Source organism: Ambystoma mexicanum, chromosome 9 (assembly GCF_040938575.1).
Source record: "Ambystoma mexicanum isolate Mex_15411 chromosome 9, UKY_AmexF1_1, whole genome shotgun sequence".
Classification (NCBI taxonomy): domain Eukaryota; kingdom Metazoa; phylum Chordata; class Amphibia; order Caudata; family Ambystomatidae; genus Ambystoma; species Ambystoma mexicanum.
In genome coordinates, this window is record NC_090931.1 from 950,072,499 (window position 1) to 950,092,068 (window position 19,570).

Sequence of the window (19,570 nt, forward strand, 5' to 3'; positions counted from 1 at the left end):
CTGAAATGCTCATGCACGCCTGTGTGCGTCACGTCATAGGGGCGCTTGCGCTTGAGGGGCCTTCTGTCCAATGAAATTGCGTATGCGTGCAGATGCGCTTACGCGCTAAGGGCCTTTCCTCGAATCACACGCTGACGTGCCGAATTTTCACGTGCCAAATCACTCCGTATCAAGCTGGCCACGCGTAAGCACACAGAAGACCACGCTCCTGCCCAGAAGGCCGAACTACTGCCCCCCAGAGCCCCGATAACGCTCCCACTTGCCATCTGCTGCTGCCTGACTGCCTGCTGCCCACGTGCCCTGCCATTTGCTGCCTGCACATCAGCCAGGGGTGCTGTTGCTGTGACCACCCCTGCTGGAACCAAAGACTCCCGACTGGGATTCCATCGCTCCACAGCCCAGCCCCAGGACCCAGTTGCCCACCCACTCCTGCCTCTGGGGTTGTCATGTCGGGCACTGCAACATCTGGCACCACTGACAACGCCCGGCCGGAGAGGCAGAGGGGCACCAGCTTCAGTGCCAGGGAAGTTGGTGTCCTGGTGGAGCAAGTCCTGGGGCAATATGATGCCCTCTTCGGAAGTTCCCGCGCCGACAAGGAAGGACGGACTCGGATCTTTACTGACATCGTGACTGCCATCAACGCGGAGGGGGTGGCCGTCCGCGACTTCCAACATGTCAAGAAGCGCTGGGAGGACTTCAGGTCCAGGACCCTGAACAAGGCCCGGCACCTCTTGAAGGCAGCGGATGCCAAAGGGCGCCTGGGCCACTTGTCGGAAGATCAGATGAGGGTCCTGGAACGCATATCCCCAGCGCTCCACGTCCAGGTCCTTGAGAGGCAGACCCGTCTGGAGTCGAGCGGTAAGTGTACATGCATCCTGATTGTGAGCTGTGCGTGTGGTGATGTTTCAGTAGTGTGCAGGTTGCACATCTGTTTGTATGGGGTCGAGTAAGGGTGGGGGTGTACATGGCCGTGGGGCTAACACATGCGATGGCTGTAATGTGTGAGACATGGATGGTGCGTGTGTGTGTAGGGCTTGCATGCCAAATGCAATTGTGTGGGCACACATGTTTGGATGAATGTGTATGTAAGTAGACATGTCCGTGATGTCACGCATGTATGTTGTTTTCAGCTGCATGTATCAGCACTGTGTATATGTGCATTTGTGTGTATTTGACAAGGGTGCAACAGTGATGCAACATGGATGCATGTGACAGCGGGATGTGGAAGCCTGATTGGCAGATGTGACATGGATGCCCATCTGAACACTGCGACACTTGGCAGAGGTGTACACATGCATGCAAGTGTGGTGGTGTGTGTACATGTGTGGTGCACTTCCTGTGTTGCATGTGATGTCTGGCTCAGCTTTGCCTGCTCATGCTGTTGTATGTGTATGGATGGTGCTGGCAGTTGCGATATGGCTGTGGTATGGCTCATGTGTGCAAGTTGAAATGACATGTGTGTTGGGGATTGTGATGGCATGTCTGAGGTTTGCCAATGCCACTCATGTACAACTGTCATGTGTGTATGTGTCCATTGTACAGTGCCCTGATACCTGTGTTTTATTTCTCCATGTCTGCAGCGTCAACTGATGAAGAGGGCGGAGAAGGTGCTGTAGAGCACAGCGGCGGGGATCCCACCGCCAGCCGGAGACGCAAGGCCCGGCTCCCCTCCCATGTTGTCATCTCGTCGGGGAGTGAGGAGTCCGGTGCTGCGTCCCAGGCCGCAGCTGCCGGGGGGAGGTCCAAGAGGCGGAGGTTGGAGTTGGACTCCTCGGCAGCAGAAGGGGCAGCTGGGACCCCACAGGGCCCAACGGGGGAAGATGGCACGGAGTCATCCAGGTTGGTGGGGGGTTTGGTGGAGGAGGAGGCCGTGCAAGCAACAGAGATGGGGTCTGGAGGTGGGGATCCCACTGGTGCTAGTGGTGCAGTGCAGGACCAGGGACAGGAGGCAGCACAGGCCGCCGCGGAGGTGCCTGTGTGTAATCCTGTCCCTGATCCTGTCCCTGCATCATCTTGCACCAGCAGGGAAGCCTACGTCCAGACCCGTTTTCAGGCAGGGGATGAGAAAACGACAACTGGCCTTCCGCTGCCTGCGGACGTGGCTATCCGGGTCCGGGTTGAGCCTGTCCTGACTGGTGTGGCGTTGCATCAACGGGCCATGCGAGGTGACCTGCCGTCTTTTTATGAGGAGACTGCACGTCATCTCGAATGGCTCGTTGACCACGTCAGCCTACTGAGACAGGTCACCCAGGCCGGATTCCTTTGTTTGATGAGGCTTGCTACGACCCCCTCCTCAACTGAACCCCCTACGCGCCAGTCGTCCTCCGTGCCATCTTTTAACCCATCAGTCACCTGGGTGCCCTGTGGAGCTGCCTCTGACGGTACGGCCAGGCTGGTGGAGGAGGCATCCCTGCCACAGTCGGGAGTCGGACGTCCAGCAGGGGTGGCCACATCAACGACTGCACCCCAGCTGGCGGAGGATGTGCAGGCAGCAGGAGGCAGTGCACGGGCAGAGGCACAGCAGCAGCAGCAACGTGGTGGGAGCCATGAAGGCTCGGGGCCTTCAACATCGGAGGGGCAGGCATCGGCCGGAGGGCAGGAGGACCCAGGACAGAGAGTGTCTTCCGTGTGGCAGCGGTTGGGCCACGCCATAGATGCGGAGCGGCAGCGGGTGGAAGAGGCACGGCTCAAAATGGTCAGGGCAGAGAACTCCATGTGGACGGCCCTGAGGCGGGCCGAGTGCCTCGACGCAATCCGCAGGAGGTTGGAGGTGGACATGTCAACGGCCCTGCGGACCCTCGGGGCCATGGAGGAGGACCGCCTCCGGGACATTGAGCAGGAGTTCGATGATGCCCTGGCCCGGGACATCCAAAAGCCGTCAGACTAGCCCGCTGCCCTTGTACAGAGTTATGTAGTTAGTGTTAGGTTTCCTTTGTTTTTGGATTTATTTTGGACCTTTTGGACATTGGCCACATTTTTGCACATAGTTTATTTTATTAGTTAGTGTTGTTAGATAAGTTTCATTTCTTTTGTTGGGATAATGGACCCTGGCTTGTTCGTCTGTACATAGTTCACTGTTGGATTTTATATTTCTTTCACAATTTAGCCATGGAGCAATGGCTTTCAATTATTATTTCCCATTGATTTACTTTTGTGGACAGTGACTTTGGACACCATTCCTTTGGATTATGATTTTTGGTTTTGCTTTTTTTCACGGACATGCTTCTTTTCATTTTTGTACATTCCCATTTCTGTTTCTTTATTTTTGAATCTATTTATGTTTCCTTTAATACATATTTTTTTATCGAACTTCAATGTGTAGTATCATCTCATTGGTTTCATGCATATCATGATATGGGTTTTGAGTTCACTGACACCCATTGGGTGTATGTGAGGGACATGTGTTTGTTTCGAAACTTGCAATTGGTGTTCTCTCATGTACTTGCCATTTCTGAGTGGGTGGATGCAATACTCGGGTGGGTGTTTTGCATTTGGAGGCTGACCATAGGGACCAGGGATCTAGATTGTGATGACATGTTGGCTGGGGAACATGAGTTGGGGCCTGCTGGCAGGTGCCCCACAGTGCTGAGGGTTGGGGGTGGTGGGGAACATGAGTTGGACATGGGTGGGGGCCTGGTGGAGGGTGCCCCTGCACTGCCGGGGGCTGGGGGTGGTGGGAGACATGGGTGGGGGCCTGGTGGAGGGTGCCCCTGCACTGCTGGGGGGTGGGGGCGGTAGGGAACATGGGTGGGGGCCTGGTGGAGGGTGCCCCTGCACTGCTGGGGGCTGGGGGTGGTGGGGACATGAGTTGGACATGGGTGGGGGCCTGGTGGAGGCTGCCCCTGCACTGCTGGGGGGTGGGGGTGGTTGGAGACATGGGTGGGGGCCTGGTGGAGGGTGCCCCTGCACTGCTGGGCGGTGGGGGTGGCGGGGAACATGAGTTGGACATAGGTGGGGGCCTGCTGGCAGGTGCCCCACAGTGCTGGGGGGTGGGGGTGGTGGGGAACATGAGTTGGACATGGGTGGGGGCCTGCTGGCAGGTGCCCCACAGTGCTGGGATGTGGGGGTGGTGGGGAACATGAGTTGGACATGGGTGGGGGTGGTGGGGACATGAGTTGGACATGGGTGGGGGCCTGGTGGAGGCTGCCCCTGCACTGCTGGGGGGGTGGGGGTGGTGGGAGACATGGGTGGGGGCCTGGTGGAGGGTGCCCCTGGTGGCTGGGGGTGCAGGGGGACATGCGTTGGTGGGCAGTAGTGCAAGTTGACATGTGGGTTGGCTGGGGGGCATGGCCATGGTGGATGGGGTGCCTGCAGGACATGTGCAGGGTAGGCCCCTGTGGTGTGAGCCACCTGCAGGGGCCGTGGAGGGTGTAGAGGGAACACCTGGGAGGACCCACACGTGCAATTCACGTGTGGTGCTCCCTGCGCACCCCTGTAATACACGTACCCTGATGGAATCGCGTGTTATACTTTCCGCGCACCCCTGATATGCACGTACCCTGCTGAATTCACATGTGAAAATTCCCGCGCACCCCTGATGTACACGTACCCTGATGGAATCGCGTGTGGAACTTCAAGCGCACCCCTGTAATACACGTACCCTGCTGAAATCGCGTGTGGAACTTCCTGCGCACCCCTGATATACATGTACCCTGCTGACTTCGCGTGTGAAACTTCCCACACAGCCCAAGATACACGTAGCCAGGAGATTCGCGTGTGTAGCTTCCAGCGCACCCCGAAATACACGTAGCCAGGAGATTTGCGTGTGGAACTTCCCACGCACCCCGAAATACACGTAGCCTGGACATTCGCGTGTGGAACTTCCCGCGCACCCCTGGAATACACGTACCCTGCTGATATCGCGTGTGAAACTTCCCGCGCACCCCGAAATACACGTAGCCAGGACATTCGCATGTGGAACTTCCCGCACACCCCTGATATACACGTACCCTGCTGAATTCACGTGTGAAAATTCCCGCACACCCCTGATGTACACGTACCCTGATGGAATCGCGTGTGGAACTTCAAGCGCACCTCTGTAATACACGTACTCTGCTGAAATCACGTGTGGAACTTCCCGCGGCACCCCTGAAATACACGTACCCTGCTGAAATCGCATGTGGAACTTCCTGCGCACCCCTGATATACATGTACCCGGCTGACTTCGCGTGTGAAACTTCCCACGCACCCCAAGATACACGTAGCCAGGAGATTTGCGTGTGTGACTTCCTGCGCACCCCTGATATACATGTACCCTGCTGACTTTGCGTGTGAAACTTCCCACGCACCCCAAGATACACGTAGCCAGGAGATTTGCGTGTGTAACTTCCCGCGCACCCCAAAAATACACGTAGCCAGGAGATTCGCGTGTGGAACTTCCCGCGCACCCCTGGAATACACGTACCCTGCTGATATCGCGTGTGAAACTTCCCGCGCACCCCGAAATACACGTAGCCTGGACATTCGCGTGTGGAACTTCCCGCGCACCCCTGGAATACACGTACCCTGCTGATATCGCGTGTGAAACTTCCCGCGCACCCCTGATATACACGTAGCCAGGACATTTGCGTGTGGAACTTCCCGTGCACCCCTGATATACACGTACCCTGCTGAATTCACGTGTGAAAATTCCCGCGCACCCCTGATGTACACGTATCCTGATGGAATCGCATGTGGAACTTCAAGCGCACCCCTGAAATACACGTACCCTGCTGAAATCGCTTTGGGAACTTCCCGCGCACCTCTGAAATACACGTACCCTGATGGAATCGCGTGTGAAACTTCCCACGCACCCCTGAAATGCACGTACCCAGCTGAAATGATGTGAGGTACTTCCCGCGTACCCCAGTGATACACGTAGCCCGCTTGCCGTGCTGGTACAGGGTTAGCGCAGCCCTTTGCACTGGATTGGGGATTTTGATGGCTTTTCCCTGCGCGAGAGGCGTTCTTGGGGGCGTAACTGGCGCTGCTGCAGGGTCGCTGCGCCACTGTGCGCCACGGCTGGTTTTGGTAGCTGGAATCCATGAATAGGCTGTGCGCGGAAATGGGTTTTGGCGCATGCGGCTGGTGCAGGGATCCGCACGCGCACACTGTGCGCCAGCCGTGTGCGCCACTTGTGCGCTGAATTCTATGAATTACCCCCTATATGTGTTATCAGAATTGTTTGCTGCATTTCTGTGAAGTACTAACATTTGCAAACACAATGGGTCTGTACTGTGTAAGTAAATGTTGTCAGCAATTGGTGGTAATTGGAAAAGAATATTCATTGCTACATTTGCGTCGCAATTTACACCAACTATATTTGAGAGTTTAAATGGACCAGGTAGTTCTGTAACTGACTGCTTTTTTGGAGTTTATCTTCCTTCTTTGAAGAAGTACCTGGTTTACTTTCCCTAATTGATTCTTTTTTGCTTGTGGTACTTGATGAAGTATTAGTGTCTTTTATTCTCTTTGGAGGATTTGCAGTGACATCCTGTTGCATTTCTGTTTGATTTATTTTTCTTTTATAACGTTTTACTTTTTGTGAAACAGAATATGTGTTTAGATGGGGGTGTATAGTGAGCGAAGTCTATTGTATTCTGAAATGCAAGGAATATCAGTGTTTACTTTACTTGCATCAAAGTTAATTAGAAATAGACTGTCAAGTGTACGTAAGTGTGATAGTGCTACATAGCTCATGCCTTCTTTAAAGATTGTGTTATCAATATCTATCATTGCTTTGTCTAGGGTAAGACCTTGTGATTTATGAATTGTGACTGCGTATACAAGAGATAGAGAAAATTGCGTGTACATGTCTTTGAAGAAAAGGAATCGAGCTGTTGAGCATCCTATCTTTTTTACTTCTGAAAGTTTGTCAAAGAGAATATTGACAAACTGAATTTTGTTGTCACGTGGGTGTGTTTGAAAGCCAACAACTGTACCCAGTGCTCCATAAACTAGTCGTTGGTCCACGTCAAGGTTACGTTTAAGCATTACTCTACAATTTAAGGATAATTTTAATATCTTTTGTAAGCCTGCTGTGTTTGAGATTGATTTTTCTAACCAATTTATTCTTATTGTGGCTTGGTCACACATAGGTAGTGTCATACCATGTACATCTAGTTTGTCTGTGGCGCTAATTTCCATTATTGGTTGCATTTCTTTACTTAACATTATTTCATTGAATTTGAAACAACTTGCAAGAGTTGGCATTAAGGTCATACAATTGACATTTTTGTGGGCTTATTGTTCCATAACATCTGTAGCACATGCATTATCGCCATAAAGTGCCGGGTTTTCAATATTGCTTCTGCTTCTTTAGAAACTATACCAACTCTGATACTTTTTAAGATGTTGGCATAAGTGAGATCTGCAGATTGCTGCATGTTTTCTGTTAATTCTCTGTATTAAAATGTTGCCAAAGGTTGACATTTCCAATGCTGCCAACAGTTTTACGGCAGAGTTTGTGTCCTAATGTTTTAAAAATAGGCTCACCTTTTACTGGTGTCAATTGAAGATCTCCGAAAACAATAATGTGTTTTCCTGCAAAGAGCTCTTCATATTTTGTTTTGAGTACTTCTTGTAATCCGAGGTGAATCAAAGCCAACATTAGGTTGGAGACCATGCTCACTTCATCTATTAGTAGCATTTTCATTTGTTTCAATACTCTGCTTAGTTCCATTGCAGCTTCTGCAGAAAGTTTGTAATAGTCTAATTTGTTCTGGGGTTCTACTGGCAATTGTAGTAATCGGTGTAGCGTGACACCACCTATGTTGTAGGCAGCTAAACCTGTGGGGGCAGTGACAACAGCTGACAGTTTGTTGTTTGTCAATTGTTGAAGGAACTTACTGATGATTTTGATTAGGAATGTTTTGCCAGAACCAGCTTCACCACTGACGTACAGTAGTATAGGTTTATAATTATGGCAGGAACATTCTTTATTTTCATGTTGTACACCATGTGCAGTTTGTTTTGTTACTTCTTGTAAAATGCTACGTTGCTCATGTTTAGTTTTGATTGTAGTATAGTTAAGTCTTCTTTATCTTCATACTGACACATGGTGTTTTCTACTTCTGTCATAGCTAATTCTGCATCATTTATTATTTGTGGTTCTCCCAGTGGTTCCTGGCTTCCTGTTACAGAAAGTTGACTACCGTCAGGAGTTTATTTATCTAGTTGGGCTTGGAGTTCTTCTTCATGTTGCTGTTCATTGTGCAACATTGTTTTGTACTGTGTAAAGTTTACATCAGCTATAGTGCTTTCATTTGCTTTGAAAGCATCTTCATATGAGTCATAGTTATCTAGTATTTCTTCTTCTTTTCTCCATGGTTTAAAGAGTTGTAGCAGGGACATGTAATATACTTCTTTATGTTGAGGAGTCTTTAATGACAATTTGATATGATTAATTAAATTTGGTTTAGTGAGTTTAACCAAGCTGCCTTCACAGTTTGTCACTCTGTATTTACCTTTTTTTTCATCAGGTTTTATATTATTTTTGTATGTGTAGTTTTGGGCTATGTGGTATAGACACATGGTTTCCAAATTATTACTTCTGTTTGGGTAGTATGTGTCCAATAAATTGTTTTTTAAAATGTCTTGGCTGTTGGGATCATGTTTGGCTATTGTTTCTATATCTTCGTAGGATTTTAGAACTCTTTTTCTAGATTTAGCTGGACCAAGACTTAGCCATACTATATTTTCAGATTTACCATACAATGCAGTACCAGTTAAATGATCAGCTGCTTCATATAATCCACATTCTCTATGGGAGAGCATTTTTATGCCAAAGCTGTATAATTTCTGAGACACTGTTTTATCTGATGACAGGTCATTCCAGAGGTCTTGGAGCTCTGTCTTTTCTGCTTTGGTTAAGTATGCTGTGACATATCATGCAACTGCAGTAGAATTGTCTGCAATGTACTGCACATCTATGTTTGCATTCCATAAGTGGGCAATGGTTGCATTATAATCATTGATATATTTTTCTTCTTCTTTTCTTTTTATGTAATATGTATTTTTAGGTGACTTACCTTTAACACTATGCCTAACTGAAGACATGAGGTTGTTCACTTGACCTGTATTTGTAACTGGTCTAGGAAAACCAAATCGGCATTTGGTGTAGTATTTCCCTTTGTTTTTGTATTTGCGATGACAATATTTGCCACATTTGTATCTTTGTAAAATGTGTGCTTGAAGATCACTATTTGTTGCTTCTGATGGAATTTGACAAGTGACATAGTTTTCAATAAACTGTAAAACAGTGGCGTCGCTGTCTTGACCAAATTTAGGAGCATCTTCAATCCATAAAAGCATGTGGATATGTGGTGCTCCTCTGGCTTGGTATTCTTTTCTCCAAAAGAAGTGTTTCACTTCTCCAAGGGGAGGAGCAGTTTTATTACAAATAAAGTGTACCATAGCAATGAAGCGATGGTGAAAATATATTGAAACTTTAAAGGAATCCAAAGAACAAAGTTCTCCAGGTGTTAGTATATCTATGTTTGTTTTGTTTTTGTTTGATATGCGTAGGAAATCATTTAAATATTCCCATGCATATTCTGCACAACGTAATGTAACAAACCAAGTGGGTGGACCAAGGTTTCTGATCATACAACGTACATCTCCATGACGTTGAAACCAGCACTCTTAGTACCACGCATATTTGCTAATAGATTTGTAATATTTGATTGTAAAACCTCATCCTTTTGTTGCACTTTTTGTAACAATTGTGTAGCTGTCATATTTTGAAAGTATGATCCTGATTTTAATATGTGTGCAACTCCGTAACATAAAGTTGCTAGTTCACTTTCAAAGAGTAGGTGCAATATGTATTCCACATTTTGTCTAAATCTGGGATCTTCAGAATACATCCGTAATGAGCGGTATTCTGAAGCTGATATTTGAATAGGTCTATCATCGTACCTTCCTCCTTTGCCAGTAGGAAAGAGTAGAGGAAAAGCATGTGCTTCTATACTTTTTTCCCATATGCTGATTGGTGATCCTTTTGTTTGACGCATTTGGTACGTTTCCAGTGCATCTTCTATGGTGTCATTAGAGTGCAAAGGATGAATTGTATAATGGTCTAAAGTATTTGATATTGTAGCAGGATCTAGGAGCTCAAATTGACCAGCTTCTTGTGTTTCTTGAATTATTTCAGTTGTATCCTTCAAGTTTTCTGCAATATTAATTTCTTTGTAATATTCATTATTCTCTTTAAGATATTGCAAGGCATGTCTAACTTTATGTAAATCTACCAGCTGTTGCCATATTTTTTTGTCTTTTATAGGTACTCCATTTACTAAGATAATTAAAGATTGCTGAATTGGATGTTGCACTCCTAGAGTATGCACATTTTCTTTTAAATCTAATGGTAAATAAACTACTTTTCCACGAATGCCTTTTACCAATTCAGAGGGAGGTAATTTTGCTGTTTTTGGTTGAAGGCATATTTTTGCTTGAAATGGGTGTACTGTTTGAATTATGATGCTCTCATATAAGTTGTTGTAGGGGTTTTGGTAGTGGGTATAATTCTAAATTATTTGTGATAGCACGTGAATGAGTTTGGTTGTTGTCAAGTTTTGTAGTGCAGTAACTGCAAAGTATTAAGGGGTCAGTTATTTCGTATTTGTTTTCTGCTTCATTGTCTTCTATTTTGTATGATAGGTCTACAGTTTTTGTGTTACTTTTATAAAAAGTTCTGCGGCAACATACACACACATGGTTTTGTACTTCAGCTGATGTACTTTTAAATTTTAGTATTTCTTTTTGGTATGTATTTAGTAAAAGGTTGCCATGTGTTGAATTGTTGCTAATTTGGTTTAAAGCTATTTCATTCTGTAAGTGACTTTCACTTCCAAAATATTTTTTCTGGATATAGTCAATTTCTTCAAGTAGGTCTTTTGCTGTACCATGTAGAAGAATGTTATTTAAATTTTCTAGTGCTAAAGCAGGACATTTAGCATAGTACAGTTTATAGACTAGATTTCTTATAGTTGAATGATGTGTTGATATCCTTTTGATATCATGGAAGGTGGTTTTACAAGTAGGTCCTGTAATGCAGGCCAATGAATGTCCTTGTAGTCCTGTGTACTTACGCACTGGACAGGTATCCATATTTTGCAGTAGTTTATTTTTGATTTTGTCTTTGCTTTTTGCATATTGATTGAGGAATTGGCATAAAGACTTGAAAAATTGTTTGGGAATGTTACACATTGACGTGCATGGCCATTTGTACACTAGATGTTCTGATTCAGTTGAATGGAGGGGTAATTCTAAGTTTTCAGGGCATATTTTTGTAAGGAGTACTTCTTGTTCTATTATGGTATTATTCACTTTTTCATAACCTCGACCACTGCTATGTATGGCAATTGTATTTGTTTGCTTTTGTTTGTACGCTTCTTCATTAAAGTATGGTTCTGTGTTCGTAGTGTGATTCCATTCACCTCCGCAGATACTTAAGAAGTTCTTTCTGTTGACATTTCGTTTAGTGAGAAGTCATTTTTGTAATTTAGTTATTCGTTTTGTTAGTGGTTTCATTTTGTTTAACACTAAAATAAATAACTTTCTTTTGAGAAGAAATGCACTGTCTATCAACGCTTCTAAGATTAATTTCCTGCGATAGGTATTAAGCATTGAACTTGATTTCTCTCCTGTTTTTATAAGATTTCGAAGGACTTTGTGATGGTACATTTTGGCTAAAAAACTTTTCTTGGTATGCTTACTTTGCACTATATCAACATTTAAAGAAGCAGTTTTATCTGTAGTGATAGCTGATTTTCTGTTAATTGTTTTTTGGCTTGTTTTACATTTTGATAGAGGAGGCAAAGTGTTTGTAGTTGAAACTTCTTGTGTTTCACTAAATGACTGTATTAGCTGTTTTCTTTCAACTTTTTTTTACACATTCTGCTAGAGATGGATGCTTATGTTGGACACTTTTATTTTCATTTGCTCTACTTTTGCGTTGCTTTCTACGGACTTGACTTTGGGTAGGCATTCTTTAGGGTCTGTTGAAAAAAATAAAGAAGGTATGGGTTAGGGTATTCTGTAATGTATGTGTGCTGTGTGCATGAGTGTTTGAGTAAGATGATAAAGATGCATGTAATGGTGTGTGATTGTGCATTGGGAATTACAACTAGTAGGGATGGGTATTCCTGAATTTATGTGCTACTAAACTGGGGTTTAGATGACAGAAAAAAGTAAGCTAGTGGTGTGGAGAAGTACAAATAGTAAGTCTAATGTATACAATTAAAACAGTTGTTTGTTCTATAATATCAAAATTCTAGCTGTTGAGTTGGGTAATTTGTGTGTCCAAAAAAAGGAATTTGTGGGCCATTCTGGCTGTAAATTGCTGTTTAAGACATGGGGATTTTTGGACAGAATGGTGCACAATCTCTATTTGTAGGCACAGAAATAGTATAAATTAATTTTACAGTGTGTTTCAGTAATAATACAAATATTATGGTGATATTCTACTTACTTTTTTTCTAAAATGAACAGGTTTCTTCTTAGTTCTTCTTTGTTCTTCAAATTCGGCTGCTTCTTTACAGGAGAATGATCTTCACTGGAATTGTAAAAGAAACAAATTAGTAATTTTGTTAATATATAGCACTGTTTTTAATTTGGACATTCATTTTTTTAATTGAAATCCTCAGCGCCTTCCTCAAAACCATTAAAACTATCTTATTTAAATAAGATGCGTCGCACCAGTTCAATACATATGATATGTTCTTAATGAACAAATTGTATTGCAAGGACTAACTGTAGCAAACAAAATATTTTTACTATGTCTTGTGACATTAATAATGTAACACTGAATACCACTATTTCTATAACTAAGCTCTTCCAGGTAATAGTGCCTCAATGTCATCCTTAAATTAAAGTAATTAAATAAAGAAAGAAATTAAAAAAAATATTGTCAGTTTGAAAATGTGTTCATGTACTGTACAGAAAATATGCATACCTGTAGTTTGTGTTCATGCATATGATGGTGCTTGCCAATGATGTGACACTTGTACTCAGAGAGATTCACAATACATTTGCAGTGCTGATCTATGATGATGCAGTTAGATGTAGAGGTCCTGAATGTAATTGGTGGATGGTCATGTGACTTCCTAGCTACATCCAATGAGGGAATGGCACAGAGAGTGAACTGGAAATGGTAGAAGGGCTGTTCATGTTACGATATGTCCGCGAACATGGCGGTAGTTCGCGGACATCGGGTGTTACATCCGGGGATTTTTGGGTTCAGAAGTCATGCAAATGAGAATGAGCACTGAAAGGGATTGGTCAGGAAAGTTTAGAAAGTTTAGTGGGTGTGTTGTGCCAGGAGAGAGTTTCTCAGATACTCTTTTTGCTTAGAGAATAACAGATAGCTATGGCTGTGTGTTTCAGAAAACAGATTGTTTGGATTTTGGGAGATTCATGGATACATTGGTTGAAGGTGCATGCAGAAAGCGGTGGAGTAGCTGTAGATCTTGGATTTCCACATGTGGAAGTACATTGGCATGGAGTACGTGGAATGAAGTGGTTGGACTTGCTACCTCTCTGTGCTACTTTGGAGACAGAGCAACATCCAGACATAATTGTAATTCATTGTGGAGGGAACAGCTTAGGACATGTGTCTGGAATATCTTTGCAATTTGCTATGAAAGAAGGACTTGAGAAGGTTATGGACATGTTTCCTAATTCTCAAGTAATATTTTCACGGATTGCGCAGAAACAAATGTGGCTTTGTTCTTCTTCATTTGGTCCACAAATTGGAAAAGCAAGGCGCAATGTCAATAAGGCTGTTTGTGCCTTTCTAAGAGATTTTGGCATGTCCTCTTTTCACAATGAAAACATTATGTTTTGTAGTGCATATATCTTTCGCAGAGATGCAGTCCATCTTACTTATGCTGGCAATCAGATTTTTCTGAGAAATGTACAAAATGCATTGCAACCTTTTTTAAAATTACAGCATCCATTTTGAAGTAGGTGTTAAGTATTTATAATTTTTGACATACAAACACCTCCCAAAGGCTCTCTTCAGATCCACCACTTTCTCCCAGAGAAAATTGCAACGGTTATGATAGGGGTAGCAACCTAATTTTTTAGATGTTCGCGGACTGTCCGCAGACTTCTAAAAATACAAAGGGCCCTGCTTCATTTATTTTCACTTTTATTTTTTAACTGTGAAAGGCGGCTCTGAAAAGATCCTTATTTTTTTTGATTTTTGTTATTTTGTATTTTTTTTTTTTTTTTTATACACGACACACTAGGAGAGCAGGGGAAAGGAGGGTAAAGGGGGGTGCACCAACCACAGGGTTAAGAAAGGGCGAGCTGAGAGAGGAAGATGTAGAGTGGGTTTTATTTGTGTAGTGAGCAGGACTTCGCATGCTCTGAGACGATAGTCTCAAAAGCACTGCAAAGTCGCTCCCCCCTGCAGAGTACTGTGTCACAGTACATACATACAACTGTGACCCTCGAAAGGTAAGGGTCATCGGAATTCTGTATGGCCTGTGAGGCAGCTTGAGGAAGACGCTGTCCCACAGAGGTGGTTCTTGTGGTGACAGGATCAGAAACAGAGGATGAAGTAGAGGAAATCAACCTACTATGTTCTTCGCAAGGTACAACCTTGCGAATAGCCCCAGAGTGAAATGACCTCAGGTGTCGCTTCACGGTAGCAGTCCCAAAGCTGTACGAACCGTGCCTCCCGCGACTGAGTATCATTTTGCACTCATTGCAGGTGACACAGTTCGCCAAGCCTTAGGACCATTCCCATGAATGGTAAACAACCGCCACACCCAAGACTCACGCCTAGTGCGGATAGTAGGGATTTCCTCTACCTCATTCTCGTCATCCTCTTCTTCCTCCTCTGTATCCTCACTCCTGTTCCCCTCTTCAGGCCCTTGGGAAGGTGGTGGTGGTGGAGGGTGGGGGTGGTGCTGAAGCAGGTGCAGCACCAGGTGGCAGTAGTGCAGCCAGGGATGCCATCTCGATGGTGTAATCTGCAAGTTGTAGGTAAAATAGCTGTGCTCTGAAGAATAGCCAGAAACACAATGAGAATAAGCTCTAGGGTGTGGTCTTTTATAGGGGTGCTTGTATGCGGTTTGCAGACATGCGCGCTGTCCGCAGACAGATCAAACGCAAAAAAGTTTCAAAAAGTTTCAAAAAGTATGTAGAAACTCATGATTAGTATGTGGGACTTGTGCTATGGTGAGTTTTTATTGAAAAATATTGTGGATTACTTGAAAATGTACTTTCAAATTGTTCGGGGACACGAACAGTGTCCACATTCAGAACACGCGATTAGTGTGGGCGCGGTCACATGATCCCTTTGTGAACATGTCCGCGAAGGAAGCGCCTGTCCGCAGGACACCAAATGCATGTATATTGGTTTGCGCATGCGCGTTGATGTTCTATGGACACTGTTCGGGTCCTGAAGTAGTTAAAAGTGCGTCACACATCAAACGAACATTTGTGGACACCGCGTGTGTTCTAGAACAGTTTCAACTTGCTAGCGAACACTACGGACAGGTATAGTTTTCTTTAGGACACTTTAATTTTCGTTTCTCTACGAACATTTCAGGACATCGCGTGTGTTCTTAGAACGGTTTCAACTTGCTAGCGAACACTATGGACAGGTATAGTGTTCATCAGGACACTTTAATTTTCGTTTCTTTACGAACATTTCAGGACACCGCGTGTGTTCTTAGAACAGTTTCAACTTGGTAGCGAACAGTACGGACAAGTATAGTGTTCTTCAGGACACTTCCATTTTCGTTTATTTACGAACATTTCAGAACACCTGCGCTGTCCGCGGACACCTACATTGTTTTTTTAATTAAAAAAACAGAAACTAATTACAACACAATATAAAAATGGTACTTTATTTAACATATATTAATACTTTATGACAGAGAAAGTGAGGCAGAAACAGAAACAAAAACAGGAGAATTAGGGGGTTTCAACATGATTGGTATCAGGTGAAGAAGGGATGGAAGTCTCATCAAAACATTGTGGGTTATGTAGAGGGTTTGGGGATAATTGACTGGGATATGGTGAGGGGGGACAAGTGCATGTGGGGCAATGGTATGAGGTTTTTTGTTTTAAAATATTCTTCAACAAAAGTTTTCAAATTATTAAAATTGGTCAACAATAAATCAAATTTTTTCTTTTATGCTGTCAAGCGTGTTATCCATAACAGTTTCTTAAGAGGTATTTTTTATTTTGGTATGCTCTGTACAAAAAAATATATATATGTTAAATGTATATAAAATAATAATAATTAAATGGTTTATATTGTAAAGTGTTTACCATTCGTTTCACTATCTTGTGACATTTCCTCATGTGGGAAATGCTCCTCTAGCCATTCCAGAGTACTAGACATTTCTGTGAGAAAAAAAAGATAATACATTTTTTTTAATCTAATACAAAAAGTTTATAAATATATGAGTAAACGAAGTACACTTACTATTTCAGGTAAGATATGTTCAAAGTACTCTGTAGGTCTGGTCTTGTTCTTAGTTGTGGAGTGTCTGTGAGGTAATTATGTTGGAAGCCAATTTATCTTTATCTGGTATATTCCATTTTAGAACATATTGTATTTAAATGAATGGTTAGTGTTTTACATATATGGCTTACATTTCTTATGTATTACTACATATAATGTGTATGTGTCCTGCTTTTTGAATTTGTTAAATGTTCCTATGTTATGATATAACAAACATACCCTCCCAGAGTTTTTAGGTAGTGGTACTGTTCTCCGAACATGTCCACGGACATTAAAAGAGTTTGCGGACATCAAGTTCCGTAGAAGAGGTTCAGTATGTTCCATATTACATGTACATAAAGTCAAAGTTATTATTGTTAAGTTGCGCTACTAAAAACCTATGAAATTCAGTGAAAAAACTTTGTTAAAGGGGTGTTATGGTTAAGTTGCGCTACTAAAAACCTATGAGATTCAGTGAAAAAACTTTGTTAAAGGGACGCTATAGTTAAGTTGCGCTACTAAAAACCTATGAAATTCAGTGAAAAAACTTTGTTAAAGGGACGTTATGATTAAGTTGCGCTACTAAAAACCTATGAAATTCAGTGAGTTGTTAAAGGGACGTTATGGTTCCAAGTAAAACCGAAAAACCATTGAAATTCACCAGTTATGGTAAACTAAGCAACCATAACTCGCGCCACCACTGTGCACTGCTAAGACTAACACCCAGGACATCAAAGATGACATCACAAATGGCATTGATGACATCACTGATGACATCACATGTCTGTCTCCCTCTTTTTTCCTTTACTGACATATCTAGGCTACATGGTTTTCTTCAGTAACAGTCATGAACTAAAAATTGTAAACGTACTATATTTGTAGACTTATCCTTCAAGTATGTTCTTACAGTAATTCCCTTAGGATCCAGTCATATCATATGAAACATATACATAGAGGAAGACACAAGCTTGAAAGACAGCAATCCTTTCTGTGCATTAAAATAATCAGTAGAGTTATCAGCACTTTCTGATAGTTCTGTTGTTTTTTTATTACTATACGTTCCCTGTATATGCTCATATTTGTATACATTGTACTCACACTACTTTCCTTAGGGTCCAGTCACATCATGTGATACATACACATAGGGTAAATAGCAGCTTTGAAACAGAGCAATCATTTATTAGCATAAAAATAATCAGTTATAGTTATGAATTGTTTCTGCTACTACTTCTGCTTTTTTGCTTACTTCACTTTCCCTGTATATACCCATATTTGTATGTGTTATTGTGTCTTTATGTTTTGTCTGTAATAATGCAATTATATAATACATAGGTTTTATTAGCTACTTATTACATATTTCACAGTACACAAAACTCTAATAAGAAAACAGTTATCATTTCATTATTCAACATATCAACATTATGAATATTATACCTTCATCATTTATGCTGCACACAATGTCTATATTTCTGCATGAGTAGCTTACTATACTGTAAAGAACTTCATAATAGAATGCCATTTATAGCAATGCATTGTTTAATGCACTACGTAGCTCATGATATTTATTCCAATGATCGTTGTCACTTTTTTCTCAACATTATAATAAGAATCCCTTGTATAGACATTTCATGAAAAGTAAATGCAAATGTGATGTCATCAGTGATGTCATCAATGCCATTTGTGATGTCATCTTTGATGTCCTGGGTGTTAGTCTTAGCAGTGCACGGTGGTGGCGCGAGTTATGGTTGCTTAGCTTACCATAACTGGCGAATTTCAAGGGCTTTCGGTTTTACTTGGAACCATACGTCCCTTTAACAAAGTTTTTTTCACTGAATTTCATAGGTTTTTAGTAGCGCAACTTAATCATAACGTCCCTTTAACAAAGTTTTTTCACTGAATATATATATATTTATATTACACGTCCCACGGTTATGGTTAAGTTGCTGTTTCCATAGGAAGAGCACTTTTTGGGTGGCCTATAACTCCGCTTCCCCTGGACGAATCCTCACCAAACTTTGTAAACTAAGTATATGGGCCACTTTGAATATGGTGAGGTTTGGTTCAGGCTGGGCAAAGTTATAGGGGGGTCCCAAAATGTCTTTTTTTCCCATAGACTGAATGGGGGAAAAACTTTGCTCACGCCTAGAGCCCAAACCGCTGGATGGATTTTCACCAAATTTGCAGCAGGGCAGCGGCTTGGTCCCGAAAGCGTGCTTTTGTAAATTTGGTGAAAATCTGTTCAATAGTTAAAAAAAAAATGACCAAAATGTAGGTCACAAAAAATTAGTCTATGTCCGGTCCGCGGACACACTTCCCTGTTCGGTCCGCGGACAGTGTCCTGATTGGTCAAACGGCTTGCGTCATGTCCGCGGACATACGACGTGGATTGGATGGTGAAGAGCGTGAAGTGCGTCAGATTTTTGGAAACGCCCGCCATCTTGTATCCGCGGATGTCCGCGGACAGCGCGGTGTCAAATGGTGGGGAAATACAATGTTGGCAAGTGTGTTGCTCTGTATATTGTTTGGGGATGGTGGGGGTAAGAGATGGTTCAAATATTGTATCTATTTAGGTGGTAGGCACCTCTGTTGTGTTCGTTGTGTCCACGGACAGCAGCGCTGTCCCTGATGTCCACAATCGTCTCATATGGGGATGTCCTAAGGACACTATACCTTTCCATACTGTTCGCAGGCAAGTTGAAACTGTTCTAAGAACACAGGCCGTGTCCGGGATGTCCACAAATAAATGAAAATGGAGGTGTGCTGAGGACACTATACCTGTCCATATTGTTCGCAGGCAAGTTGAAACTGTACTAAGAACACACATTGTGTCCGGGATGTCCGCAAATAAATGTAAATGGAGGTGTCCTGAGGACACTATACCTGTTTGCATTGTTCACAGGTAAGTTGAAACTATTCTAAGAACACACGCGGTGTCCGGGATGTCCGCAAATAAATGAAAATGGAGGTGTCCTGAGGACACTATATTTGTCCGTATTGTTCACAGGCAAGTAGAAACTGTTCTAAGGACACCCAAGGTGTCCGCGGACTTGAAAAATGCCATGAGGCCTAGTTAAAAATGTTTGATTCTATGGGTGTGATCTATGGGTTTGATATGCTGCAGTGCTT